Source organism: Mastomys coucha, unplaced genomic scaffold (assembly GCF_008632895.1).
Source record: "Mastomys coucha isolate ucsf_1 unplaced genomic scaffold, UCSF_Mcou_1 pScaffold21, whole genome shotgun sequence".
Classification (NCBI taxonomy): Eukaryota; Metazoa; Chordata; class Mammalia; order Rodentia; family Muridae; genus Mastomys; species Mastomys coucha.
The window spans coordinates 36,641,152-36,655,815 of NW_022196904.1; the positions used below are offsets into that span (position 1 = coordinate 36,641,152).

The 14,664-nt window shown below is 48.0% G+C and overlaps 1 long non-coding RNA gene and 1 other non-coding gene across 2 annotated transcripts; one reads left to right on the forward strand and one right to left on the reverse strand.

Moving 5' to 3' along the window:
* Positions 1-11,665: 11,665 nt before the first annotated feature.
* On the forward strand, positions 11,666-14,552 carry LOC116102172. The gene is made up of 2 exons (XR_004123025.1): positions 11,666-11,716; positions 11,835-14,552. It is a non-coding gene; the product is annotated as an uncharacterized LOC116102172 (long non-coding RNA).
* LOC116104308 lies at positions 12,978-13,063 on the reverse strand. The gene has a single exon (XR_004123816.1). It is a non-coding gene; the product is annotated as a small nucleolar RNA SNORD35 (small nucleolar RNA).
* Positions 14,553-14,664: the final 112 nt, after the last annotated feature.

Below are 14,664 nucleotides of genomic sequence, written 5' to 3' on the forward strand. Positions count from 1 at the left end.
AAAACAAAAACAAAAACAAAAACAAACAACAAAAAAAAAAAAGAAAGAAAAGAAAAGTTGGTAAATGTATGTTGCAGCTTTTTCTCACAAAAATAAAAGGTTTTTGTTTGTTTTGTTTTCAAAACAGGGTTTCTCTGTGTAGCCCTGGCTGTCCTGGAACTCACCCTGTAGACCAGGCTGGCCTCCAACTCAGAAATCTGCCTGCTTCTGCTTCTCAAGTGCTGGGAGTAAAGGCACAGCCAGGCTAGATTTTCTTTTTTTCTTTTTTTTTTTAAATATTTATTATGTATTTATTTATTATAAGTACACTGTAGCTGTCTTCAGACATACCAGAAGAGGGTGTCCGATCTCATTACAGGTGGTTGTGAGCCACCATGTGGTTGCTGGGATATGAACTCATGACCTTTGGAAGAGCAGTCAGTGCTCTTACCCACTGAGCCATCTCACCAGCCCTAGATTTTCTTTTTTAAAGAATAATGTGTATAGCCAGGCAGTGATGGCGCACACCTTTAATCCCAGCATTCCAGAGGTGGGCAGATCTCTGAGTTCAAGACTAGTCTGTTTTACAGAGTGAGTTCCAGGACAGCCAGGGCTATACAGAAAAACCCTGTCTCAAAAACCAAGGATAATAATAATAGTGTTTATTTATTTTGTATCTGCATGTGCCACAGCACATGTGTAGAGGTCAGAGGACAACTTCCAGGAGTTAGTTCTCCCTCCCTGTATGTGGGTCTTGGCATTGAACTCATGTCACCAGGCTTGGCGACAAGCACCTTTACTCACTGAGCTCTTTTGTGAGCCCTTTCCTGCTGTTTTGAGGTAGAGTGTGGTGTAGCGCAGGCCCTGATTCTTCTGCCTCCTCTTCCTCCCAGTGCTGAGATTACAGGTAGGCGCCTGCCCTGCTCAGCTTGTCTTCTGATACATATGTCAGAGGGCACTTGGGGACTCAGTCCTCTTTCCACCTTTATGTGGACACCTAATTTGTGGGGACGAAGTTTACATTGTCAGGCTCCTGCTGACCTTATTATACTTTAAAAATATCTCTTTTTTCTTTCAATTGAATTGTTCTGTGTATTAGCTAAAATTAGCACAGATGTTCACCACCACTATCTTGGGCACCTTTTTTTCTTTTGGTTTTCTGAGAGAGGGTTTCTCTCTGTAGCCCTGGCTGTCCTAAAACTTACTCTGTTGACCACACTGTCCTTGAACTCAGGGCTCCATCTGCCTCTGCCTCCGAGTGCTGGGATTAAAGCCATCATGCCCAGTTTATTTTAGGCTCTTGGTGGACAAAATCCTTTAATTTCTGGTGGAGGGGACCTCATTCCTGGAGGGGGCATGGCTGTAGGTGTCTCTGGAGTAGTTAGTGGCTTGTGGGTGGTCTCATGCCACCCACAATTCCTGGAGGTGGGGATGGGGTTCTCCATCCTGGTGGGTACTGGGTGGATTTCCCGGCAGAGCCGCAACCTCAGCAGCTGGGATAGCGACGCTTCCTTTTTTTTTTTTGACACAGGCGTTCTGAATGTAGCCCTGGCTGTCCTGGAACTAGCTCTGTACACCAGGCTGGCCTCGAACTCGGAGATCTGTCTGCTTCTTTTTGTCTCCCTCGTCCTGGGATTAAAAGTGTGTACCACTACCACCAGGCTTGTTTTTTGAGACAGGGTCTCATTGTGTTGTAGTACTAACTGGCCTGGAACTTGCTATGTAGATCAGGCTGGCACTTGGGGAGGCAAGGAGCGCAGCCTGACATGGCTCCAGGCCAGCCACCACTAAAATTCATTACTTCCTCTACAAGACTAGGGAGCCTGTCCACTGGGTGTTCAACAGAGTTTAGAGACCTGAGCTAGTCAGTACAGAGAGACAAGGAGCCAGCCAGTGCTTTGTCCCTTGCCCTCTGAAATCATCCAGGACTCAGGAGCAATGGGTCCCCTTGAAAGGGCCCCACAGCTTTGATAAGTCACCTGTCGGCTAGATCAGGAACAGAAGTTAGACTCTCAGCGCTGTCCATGTTACACATCCCTTGATTCCATGGAAACTATGCAATCAACAAGACCCTGAGCTACCCCAGTAGGTGACACACTGGTAGAGGAGGTTAAGGAACACAAGGGTCCCTCCTAACTCTCACAGGCAAGTCTTAAGCAGTCACAATTGATCTTCACAGTTAGAACGGTCCATCATCAAGCACTAGGACCTGAGCTTTATACCCAACACCCAAGTAAATAGTGGGGTGTGATACACACCCCACTATCCCAGCACCCAGGAGGCAGCAGCAGAAGGACCAGCAGCTCCAAGTCAGCGTGGGCTACAAGAGATCCTGTGTCAAAAACAAAACAAAACAAAACAAAACTTAGTGGGGCTTAGTGGCACAAGCCTTTAATCTCCGCACTCTAGAAGTAGAGGCAGGTGGAGTTGTTCACAGTGAGTTCCAGGAGAGCCAGGGCCACACAGAGAAACCCTGTCTTTAAAAAAAAATCGAATAAATGGGTTGGAGAGATGGCTCAGCTGTTAGGAACACTGATTGTTCTTCCTAGAGGTCCTGAGTTCAGTTCCCAGCAACCACATGGTGGCTCAAGATCATCTGTAAAGTGACCAGATGCCCTCTTCTGGTGTGTCTGAATACAGCTACAATGTACTTATATACATAAAATAAATAAATAATTCTTTTTTGTTGTTGTTCTGGTTTTTCAAGATAGGGTTTCTTTGTGAAGCCCTGGCTGTTCTGGAACTCACTCTGTAGACCAGGCTGGCCTCGAACTCAGAAATCCGCTTGCCTCTGCCTCCCAAGTGCTGGAATTAAAGGCGTGCGCCACTACTGCCCAGCTAAAATTCTTTTTTTTTTTTAGATTTATTTATTTTTATTTATATGAGTACACTGCAGCTGTCTTCAGACACTAGAAGAGTACATCGAATCCCATTATGGATGGTTGTGAGTCACCATGTGGTTGCTGGGAATTGAACTCAGGACCTCTGGAAGAGCAGTCAGTGCTCTTAACCACTGAGCCAAATCTCCAACCCCCCAACACATAATTCTTAAAAAAAAAAGAAAAACCAAATAAATGAGTAAATAAATACATGCATACATACCATACATACACACATATACACATACGTTCTGTATTACTATCCAGTAGACAGCCCTGTTTGGTCTCTCAAGTCCTTCCCAGTACACAGTTTGTCCATACAGACCTCTACAGTGAAACCCAGACACCTTATCTCCATGTGTCATATCAAGTCCCCGAGGCCCAGGATAATGACAATCCCGGTCCTGAGCTCAGTCATTCTGGAATGCCCCTCACATTAACTGGGGAGACTGGGTTTATCTAAAACCTCCTCGAGGATAAAAAGCCAGTTAATGATGTCTGGACCTGATCTTACACAATCTTGCCAATTCTCCGGCTGCAGTCAAGGTACAAACAAGCCCTGTCCCTGTGGGTCCAACTGAGTCCAGTTAACCCATCCCGTGCCCAGAAGGAAGACAACAGCTTCCTCCAAGGGTCTGGTGGACAGAACAGCCTTGCCTTCTAATGGCACATAGGGAAACTCGCCCATAAATCCCTCCAGACTCTAACGAGTCTCCAAGGTTTTCTCTTACCTCGAGTTGTTTGTTTTGTTTTGAGACAGGGTCTCTCACTGAACCTGAAGCCCAAAGTTCAACTAGACTGGCTGGCCAATAGGCTTCCGGAATCCACGTGTATCTTTGCCATCCTCCCCCTCCCTCCCAACTCCCAGTACTGAAGGTAAGATCTGCTCAGGCCCCAGCAGCCCTTTTCAAAGATGTCTACAGATGCCCTACTGAATGGACATAGCCTGTGAGGCCCTTCCTAGCCCACATCCAGATATGGGTGGTGGTGGGTGGGAGGGATAAGAACAGGACCTAGCCGGGCGGTGGTGGCGCACGCCTTTAATCCCAGCACTTGGGAGGCAGAGGCAGGTGGATTTCTGAGTTCGAGGCCAGCCTGGTCTATAGAGTGAGTTCCAGGACAGCCAGGGCTATACAGAGAAACCTTGTCTCAAAAAACCACAAAAAAAAAAAAAAAAAAAAAAAAAAAAAAAAAAAAAAAAAAAAAAAAAAAAAAGAACAGGACCTAAGAAGCAAGTTTCCATCAAAGTCCGTATTGGTGGCCACATGGGCTGCCCCCACCCTCACCTCAGAGCCTTGCTGTGGAACTTTTCTCACTCTCAGAAAGGTGCAAAAAAAGATCCCCACTTCAGCCACTTGGGCTCCATTTCTGTCCTTAGACCCCTTCCATGCTGTTGCCTCCCCACCTCCCTGTCTGTCTGTGGTGTTGATAAATACCGACAAACTCTTTATTCCCAGGTAATTGGCTTTAGTGTCCCTCTTGGAACCTTAGCTGGGATCATGATGTGGACTATTATGCCATGCTTTTGCACAGGTGCTGGGGGTCTGAAGTGCTCATGTTTGCACAACATCCCTGCCATCCGAGACATATCCCCAGCTACTTTCTCGTTACACTGTGCAGATTCTAGATAACCTACACGGGCAGCTTCAACCCTAATAGAGACTCTTTTTTTTTTTTTGTCTTTAAGGTTTTCTCTTTATTTTTTATTTTGTGTGTATGGATGCTTTGTCTGCATGTATAACTGTATATGCTGTGCATGCCTGGTGCTGATGGAGGCCAGAGGTGGGAATCCCCTGGAACTGTAGTTAAGGATGGTTGTGAGCCTCCATGTGGCTGGGAAATGAATCTGGGATCCTCTGGAAAAGCAGCTTGTGCTCTAGATTGCTGAGCCACCTCTCTCCAACCCCTGTTCCATGCTGTTTATGTGTATGTATGTGTGTGGTTGGGTGTGTATGTGTATGTGGTATGTGTGTATGTGTGTGTGTGTGTGTGTGTGTGAGAGAGAGAGAGAGAGAGAGAGAGAGAGAGAGAGAGAGAGAGAGAGAGAGAGAGCACAAGTACACAGGCGTGCCATGGCACACGTAGGAGTCAGAGGCTAGCTCTTTGGAATTGTTTTTCTCTTTCTTCTTCTTGGGGGTCAAAGGAAGGTTGTAAGGCTTTCGTGGTAAGCACTTTTACCTGCTGAGCCATCGCCCCGGCCCAAGGCTACTCTTTATTAAGCACACTCAGATTGTCAGAAGTTTGACCCTGCGACCCGTGCTTGCAGATAGCCAGTCCCAAGAAGAAACAACCCACACTGTCAGACTTCTTCCTCAGCAAAGTGAGACGGCCACGTTGGCATGCCATGCACAGGCGTCCTACGTGATAAGACAAGTAACAACCAGGCCACAGTGACAGAGAAATACTCCTCCAGAAGCAGCCCCAGAACTCGGCTGACAGTGCTTCTCCACTTCGCAGCCCCTGCTTCTGCAGCTCAGAGCAGCTATCAAAGCCTCCTCTGTCTTGGTGGATGCAGCCAGCGCCTGCCTGTCAGCACCACCCTAGGGGGAGGAGACATGGCTCCTACGTTTTGAAGAAATAAAGGACCAAAAATGTACCGCAAAGAACCGACAAGTGGATAGAGGTGCTTGCTGCTAAGCCAATCCTGACATCCCAAGTTTGATCCCTAGGACCCTATATGGTAGAACAGGCTAGCAGAAGTTGTCCTCTGACCTTCACATGTGTACTATGACATATACAATAAGTAAATGTAATAAGAATTTTCCAGGGCTAGAGAGAAGGCTCCGTGGTTAACAGCACTTGTTATTCTTGCAGAAGACCAGTTCAGTTCCCAGTCCACATGATGGCTCAGAACCTTCTGTAATTTTAGTTCCAGGGAATGAGGATATGATACCTTCTGAGCTGCTGGTGGTCTACAGACATCCATGCAGGCAAAATACCTGCACACAAAATACATTTAAAAAGATAAAGGCTTAGCCAGGTGGTGGTGGCGCACACCTTTAATCCCAGCACTTGGGAGGCAGAGGCAGGAGGATTTCTGAGTTCGAGGCCAGCCTGGTCTACAGAGTGAGTTCCAGGACAGCCAGGGCTACACAGAGAAACCCTGTCTCAAACAAACAAATAAACAAAAGGATAAAGAAGAAAGAAAAGAAAGTCAGGCCCACAATCAAAGTAAAAACAAAACAAAACAAACAAACAAACAAACAAAAAACAAAACAAAGAAAGCCAGGCCTAAGTGTGGTGGTACATATCTTTAATCCCAGCACTTGGGAGGCAGAGGCAGGAGGATCTCTGTGACTTCTAGGCCAGTCAAAAGTACATAGTAAGTCCCTGTCTCAAAAAAAAAAAAAAGAGGAGAGGAGCTGGAGAGATAGCTCAGCGATTAAGAGCACTGACTACTTTCCTGAAAGTCCTTAGTTCAAATCCCAGCATCCCAGCAACCACATGGTGGCTCACAACCATCTGTAATGAGATCTGTCGCCCTCTTCTGGGGTGTCTGAAGACAAATAATAAATTAATAAATCTTAAAAAAAGAAAAAGAAAAAGAAAAGGAAGGAAGGGAGGAAGGAAGGAAGGAAGGAAGGAAGGAAGGGAGGAAGAAAGGAAGGGAGGAAGAAGGAAGGGAGGAAGGGAGGGAGGAAGGGAGGAAGAAGGGAATAAGTGAGCCATGGTAATTAGTCAGACTTATGGTGAAGGTTGCTAACAACGGAGCAACATCCCTTCTATGCAGCAGTGTCTCAAAGAAGAACATAACATTGCATCAAACTGTACTCAAGGCCAAGCACACGCGGCCCCTGAATTCATCTTACTCCTTTCCCAGCTGTGAACCTGCGATTTTCTGGGAATTTTACAAACAAGGCTATAAACTTTGTGTTCTGTACAGAAATATCTTAAAGTCCCCTGTGTCACCCCGGGACCCATGGGACCTGTGTCTTTATCAGCCCAGGAGTTTATTTACTGAAAAGAGGTGGGGGAAACTCTTAAGAAGGGTTTGGCTGAGGCCAATGAGATAGTTCATCAGGCAAAGTGCTGACCATGCAAGTCCCAAGACCTGAGCTCAATCCTTGGGAAACATGTGGTGGAAGGAACTGACCTCTGGAAGTCGTCCTCTGACCACAGACACACAGTAAATAAATCTAACAAAAATGTGGTTGTCATAAGACACATCACAGGGATGGGATCCTCTCTTGAGAAGCCCATAGTGTATAGTTTTCCTTAAGTATCTTTCTCTGTTGATGTCTATGCCTAAATCACATGACGCACATTTTATATATGTGTGTATGTGTGTGTGTGTGTGTATCCAGACATGGATTTTTGTAGTTCTTTTTTTTTTTTTTTTTTTTTTTTTTTTTTTTTTTTTTTTTTTTGGTTTTTTGAGAAAGGGTTTCTCTATGTAGCCCTGGCTGTCCTGGAATTCACTCTGTAGACCAAGCTGGCCTTGAACTCAGAAATCAGCCTGCCTCTGCCTCCCAGGTGCTGGGATTAAAGGCGTGCACCACCACTGCCCGGCATTTTTGTAGTTCTTAATGTCATTTTATAAGTTTTTATTTGTGTGTGATGTGTATGAAACTTTCAGTTTTGAATGAATAGATTTAGCAGCCGGAGCGAAAGCAGAAGGTTCTGGTGAGATGGCGCTGTGGGTCAGTGTGCCCACTGTCAAGCCTGACTACCCAAGCTTGATTCCCAGCATCTGAATTGGGGGAAGAGAGACTCAGGTGACAGCTGAAAGTTATTCCCCCACCTCTGTGAGGAGCAGAGGGAGCCCTGAGTGTATAAGGTCCAGGGGAAGGGACGTAGGGGAAGCCTGTTTCTGGTCCATGTGTGGCTGTTGATGGTGTGGGCTTAAAAGACCAGTTGCTTTCTCCCAGATGTTTATGGCCTGAAGACTTCTCCCCTACAGAAACAGACCTGGCTCAGTCTGCCTCCTTGTTCAGCTGTGTGCAGTAACCCAGCTTCTCTGTTGAACTCTGTATAAGAAACCATGAGTTCCTAGGTGCTACATTCTCTCCAACAGAGAGCCCAGCCCTCCCGATCCCAAGTTTTCTGTGTGTCCATATGTTTTCTAATTTTTTGGATGTCCCAGTTAGGTATGTCCCTGGAGACATGTTGGACATGGACTCCACATGCACTTCAAGGTACAGATATGTATTAACTAAATAACTCTAATAACTGTCTTGTTTTTGTTGTTCAAGACAGGGTTTCTGTGTAGCCCTGGCTGCCCTGGAACTTGCTATGTAGATCAGGCTGGCCTAGAACTCAGAAATCCGCCTGCCTCTGCCTCCCAAGTGCTGGGATCAAAGCTGTGCCCTATCACTGCCTGGGTGAAATTTTGTAAAAAGCATTCTGGTTTTGAGCTTGGTGTGTGTGTATGTGTGTGTGTGTGTGTGTTTCAGTTGGTAGAATTATTGTCTTGGGTTCCATCCCACATAAATGGGGCATGGTGGAGAGAACACCTGCCATCTCAACACTCAAGAGGCAGCAGGGTCAGAAGTTCAAGGTCATTCTCAGCTACTTATAGGCTGCAAATCCAGCTTGAATTGAGTGAGACTCTGTCTTTAAAAAAAAAAAAAAGTGAAGCCAGGCAATGGTGGTACACGCCTTTAATCCCAGCACTGGGGAGGCAGAGGCAGGCAGATTTCTGAGTTCGAGGCCAGCCTGGTCTACAGAGTGAGTTCCAAGACAGCCAGGGCTACACAGAGAAACCCTGCCTTGAAAAAAAAAAAACAAACAAAAAACAAAAAAATGAGAGTCAGGAATATTGCCACAGTTTGAGGATAGCCTAAGCTACATAATGAATAAAATAATAAATAATAACAATATTGTAATAAAATAATAAAAACAGCCAAGTGTGGTGGCACATGCCTTTGGGAGGCTGAAGCAAGTGGATCTCTGTGAGTTCAAGGCCATTCTGTTCTACTTGGTGAGTTCCAAGTCAGGGCTATGAGGAGATCTTGTCTCAGAATAAACACTGGGTTCTGCACCCATATTGTCAATAGGCTCTCCCATTATCACAGCCCTCCGGGAGCCAGGGTATCACACCCACGTGCAATCCCACCATTTTGGAGGCTGTGGCAGGAGAGCTATGAATTTGAGGCTAGCCTGGGCTAAACATTGAATTCTCAGGTAGTCTAGGCAACAGAGTGAGACAGCAAGTGTCTCAAAACAAAACAAAACAAAAAAAAACAAGACAAAACACAAAGAACCCAAAAAGGAGGAGCAGCAATGCTGCCTGGCCCTTTTGCGTCCCCCCAAAGAAAGTTCTACACACACCCAGACCAAGCGACAGTGTTAGCTGGGCCATGTCTGCCCTGTCTGCAGTTGGTGGGCCCAAGCCTGCTGTCACTAAACCAGGCCCCTGTGCTGGGTGGAGCTGATGCACACTTTTGATCCCAGCACTTGGGAGACAGAAGCAGGAAGTTCTTTGTGAGTTTGAGGCCAGCCAGTTCTACAAAGCAAGTTCCACAACAGCCAGAGCTACACAGATGACTCCAAAACAAAACACCCAGGACCCCGCTGAGAAGCCTTGCCTGGAGCCAATTGCTCCACTCTGGTCTTCTCTACCAGACATGATCTGCTACAGAATCTTCTAGGAGCATATTTTTTTTTGTTTTGTTTTTTCCAGACAGGGTTTCTCTGTATAACTCTGGCCGTCCTGGAACTCACTCTGTAGACCAGGCTGGCCTTGAACTCAGAAATTCGCCTGCCTCTGCCTCCCAAGTGCTGGGATTAAAGGCGTGAGCCACCACTACCCAGCTAGGAGCATATTTAAATGACTTCATTGACCTTGCTCTAAAAGACACAAGGTTCCATAACCACACATAACCTCTGCAGCTACCTGCCCAAGGTCATTCTCCTTGGGTAATAGTGACCTACCTGCATAGCTGCTAGTATGGACATCATTTACAGATGAGGAGACTCAAGGTCTGTGGTTGAGTGAGTGAGTCACTCACAAAAGGCTGGTGAGTGCTGGGCCTCAGTCTCAGAACACCTGGATCTTGAGGTGCCTCCTCATATTCCCCATTTCCAGGGACTGGGTGTGCAGATATATACACTTTTAAGGTCTTTGCAAACAACAGGCAGGAAGTAGGTTTAACTCACTATACAGGAGACTCAAGGAGGAAGTGTGGGCTAGTGAGCTGGTTCAGTAGGTAGAGAGGTATTTATGGCAAAGCACCATGGTCTCTCCGTTTGACTTGTGGGACCCACACGATGAAGAGAACTGAATCCTCTGACCTCCACATGGGGTCTGTGGCAGGCACACACTCACTCACATAAATAGTATTTTCATTTTCGGAAGAGGTTATCTCTATGCAGACAGACTGACTTCAAACTCTGAGATCTGCCTGCCTCTTGAGTTCTGGAATCAGAGATGTGTACCCCTGCTGGGTGTGGTGACACACACCTTTAAACCCAGCACTTAGTGAACACAGTTTGAGAGTAGCCTGGTCTACAAAGCAAGTCCAGGACAGCCAGGGCTATTACCCAGAGAAACCTTGTCTTGCAAAACAAGCCACCCAAAAACCAAAGATATGTATCACCATACCATACCAGGCTTTGTTTGAAACAGGGTCTCTTGTGGCCTCAAACTGCTGATCCTCAAGTCTCTACCTCTCTATGTGCTGGAATTACAACTGCTTGCCGTTGGTGTCTGTGAGGTGCTGGGGATGGGTCCCAGGACCTTGTACATGCTAGAAAAGCCCTCTACCATGGAGCTACAACCCCAGCTCCTTACTGTCAGATTCTAGGAAGGCACTACACCTTTGAGCCACATCCCTAGCTCTTTAGTTTTAGTCTAAGACAGGGTCTATGTTGCCCAGACTAGTCTCTGACTTCTGACAATCCTCCTGCCTCAGCTCAGCTTCCCTGTCAGCTGGATTATCACTAATGTCTACAAGTTACTGGAGCTGGAAATTAGTTGCCAAATGAAAATAGGTGCCTGCAACTAAAGGCCCAAATGGGCTTTGTGTCACCTGGAACCTCAGCGCCCAGGAGACAAGAGGTGAGGAGACTGTTACCAGTCTGGGGCCAACTTGGTCTACACAGACCATTTAGGGACACACAGCAAGACCCTGTAAAAATAATCTAAACCCATGAAGCTAGGGAGGGCACTTCTACCTGGAGAGGAGGTGCCAGGTGTGGCTGGCACTGGGGTTTGACAAGCCAAAGCACAGTAGGGAAACTGCTAGGCTCTCTGGCAGGGGACTTGTGTTCTTTAGCTGTTCAAAGGCTCAAGACGGCAATCTCCACTCTGCATATGACAAAACTGCTTAAGGGTCCTCAAGGGTCTTTCTTTTCTCAGGTACCCCCTCACAGACTGAAAATTTGAAAGGCGAAGCCCCAAGCACCTCTGGGAGGGGAGGAAACCAGGGAGCAGGGCTGTTGTTGTAAACATGGCCCCACCCAGAACGGAAGCACCTGTGGCTGGAGGGGGCCACACCTCTGAACAATTGGCTTCAGATTCCTCAGGGTCCCTGGTCCCCTGTAGCTCTGGGGCTAGTCCCTCCTCTGCTTGATGTCTCCACTCCTGGGTGGCTGGCAGACGCCCAGCTTGGGCGGTGGCCCCCCCTGACCGGTCCCTGCCCCTTCCTGCTAGCTTTGATGCAGGCCCACTTCCTTTGACAGGAACCCCCTCCCTCAGCAGCCTGGTAAAAGGCAGAAGGCCGTGGTGAAGCAGTGCCTTCAGTGCCTTCCGTGCCTTCCGCAGCATCTCTTGCAGAGGACTCTTCTCAAGGCCCCGTCTCCCAACCCTTGTACCAGTGCTGTGCCTCAGACCCTGGTACAGGCCTGGGGGACAGGGACTTGGGGACCCTAGCAGCAGCAACTCCAGCTTCTCCCTCCAGCCAAGGGAATTTTGCCAGGTCTGTCCCCTTCCACATACAAGGGATGCCTTGGATCTTTTCCTGAGTGGCTGTTCCCACCACTCCCACATTCATCCTGGCCAACCTGGAGTCTTCTTCCCATCTCCCACTTCTAAAGGGTTCCTGTCTTTGTTTGCTCTCTGGACATAAGCCCAATGGGAGGCAGTGGCTACAGGGTTTCAAGAGGCAGACTGTGACACACTCAAGCTGGAGAACTTGCCCCTTCCTAGGTGTCTTCACCTGCAAGGTGAGTGTGGGACCCTGCTTGCTCTTCAGCTGTGGGAAGACCAGAAGCCCCTAGGGAAAAGCCCAGAGGGTTCCCTGGGGCACTGAAGAGTTTAGGCCTAAACTAAGGCCAGGAGCTCCACCCTCATTTCCTCCCAAGTGACAAGCAGAACAGGGTCGGCTGTACCAGGTAATTGACCATGTATGTCTACTTGGTTAAGAACTAGAGGCTCATAAATGGAGTCCAAGGGAACCTCCAGCTCAGGAAGCCCCAGCAATCTCCCTCTGTCCCAGGACACAAGAGACTTCAAGCCTGTTCTGTAAGTTGGAAAATAACTTTATTTGTTCTAGGACACTGGCCAGAGTCCCCTTAGAACTTCTGAAACTGCTTCTTGGTGCCAGCAGCCTTGGTGACCTTGAGCACATTGAATCGAACAGTCTTGCTCAGGGGCCTGCACTCTCCAACAGTGACAATGTCTCCAATCTGTACATCCCTGTGGAATTAGACAAGGAAGAGTCTTAAGGAGGGGCCTTCCCAGCAATCCTTTCATCCAGACAGGCCGAGGGTGCCCACCTTTGCTCCACCAGTCACCATCTAGGCGACTGCTAAGACTAATAACAAACTATAGCTTCTAGTTCCCTGGGATTTACAGTAGACTACACACTCCTGGACCCCACATTGCTCTGCCCACAAATGCCCCACTTTGTCTTAAAAACACCTACACTTCCATTACCTCTCCACATCTGGGGCCCTTCCTGACACAGGCATCCTCCAGCCAAGCCAGTGACTGTCTTGTCTAGAGTTATCCCAAGCTATCAGAGAACCATGATCACCTGAAACAGGGGGACAGGTGTACAGACATGTTCTTGTGACGCTTCTCAAATCGATTGTATTTCCGGATGTAATGGAGATAGTCCCGGCGGATGACAATGGTCCTTTGCATCTTCATCTTTGTCACCACACCTGGGAGAGGGTGACAGGAAGGTGTTAGTTAGCAGGTAGGAGTCAGTTGAGTGTGGCTCCTAAGAAGCTCCATTTATGGCATCAGCTTTGCCAACTGGCTGTCTCAGCAGTGTCCTGGAGGACATCAGAAGACCATCGTGAGAACAGACATCATTGCCAGCACCCCTAGACTCAGGAACCGAGAACCACCCTCTTAGCTTCTCACTCACCAGACAGGATCCGACCTCGGATGGAGACATTTCCAGTGAAGGGGCATTTCTTGTCTATGTAGGTGCCCTCGATGGCCTGTAAAGATAACAAAGTGTAGTTTGGACTACCACTTCCTAAACAGAAGCAATGATGAAGCCTCAGGGACACAAACTACAATTCCCAGGAGCCCCATGGGTAGCCACTCTGAAACAGGTAGGTAGGGTGGCTGTGCTCCCACATGTGCTGGGCTGCATGAATCTCATCTGTTGGAGGGTGCTGTACCTCTTTGGGCGTCTTGAAGCCTAGACCGATGTTTTTGTAGTACCGAGGGAGTTTTTCCTTGCCAGTTTCTCCCAGCAAAACACGCTTCTTGTTTTGAAAGATTGTAGGCTGCTTTTGGTAAGCACGCTCTGTCTGTAAGAATCGATAATTTGGTGAGGTTACAGGTAAAGATCGAGACCAAGAATAACATTTCTTCCTTCCAACCTTGTACAGTATTTGCCCCAAACGCCAGGGCTGCTCCACAGCCACCCCACACCTAGTTTAGCTTACACACTGCGTTCTATCACCTCCACAACTCACAGAATTCATGGCTGAGAACAGAATCAGCATTTCAGCAATATTGGTTCTCCAAAACACACAAACTCACTCACTCAGGATTCACATCTTATGAACACGTAGCTGAGCCCCGTGGGCCAGATCTGTCATCCAGGGACTCGAAAGGCAGAGGTAGAATAGCAAGTTTAAGACATGTCTAAGCTAACAGAGGCCAGATGCAAGCCAACATTTACAATTACAGCAAGCGTCGGGACTGTAGCTCTGCGACAAGGGCGCTTGACTAGTGCGCACGAGGCCCGGAGTCTCAATTCCCATCAAGGAAAAGGAACAGCTTAAATAATCTGCCGGTTTTGCCGCCTCAGGACTCCGGCACCTCAGGATGGTCTCTTCCCACCGCAAACCATCATGCATTAAGGCCCAAAGCTCTTGAGACCCCATTCCTGTGTAGAGCCCAGATTTCCGAACCGCCTATCCGATAAAGGCACACGCAGGCCTCCTTGCTTCAGCTAACTCGCAAGATAACGAGGACGCCAAGGAATAAAGTTCACACTGAAGCGCCGAGGGAAAACGGCTAGACGCTCGAACCTGAATGTCCGCCATCTTCCCGGCAGCCTGAGAAAAGGAGAGGTTGGCCCACTCCCGGCTTCCTTATTCACGCGACGTCCGGAGCGGAAGTGATGTAGGATCACGCTTGCGTAAGTAGGAGGTACTTCCGGCGAGGGCTCGCGCTTCTAGGACTTTCCGTAAGCCGTCATGGTGGTTGAGGATTAAGGGGCGGGAAGAGGACCTTGTCATCTCGCGAGATTTCAGGATTCCGTTGTGGAGCGTACGACCTGGCTGGGAAAGTGCATCTTGTGGTATCGCGAGAGTCTTAGGGCGGAATAAAGTTTTTCTTCTGCAGCTCAATTCACGCGGGGTTTAGGTACCGCGTGGCGGCCTTACAGTTTTCCAGAGAAGCGGTGGCCGCAGAGCAGGTCTCAGGAGAGTGGATGAACCAGACTAGCTGCCCTGT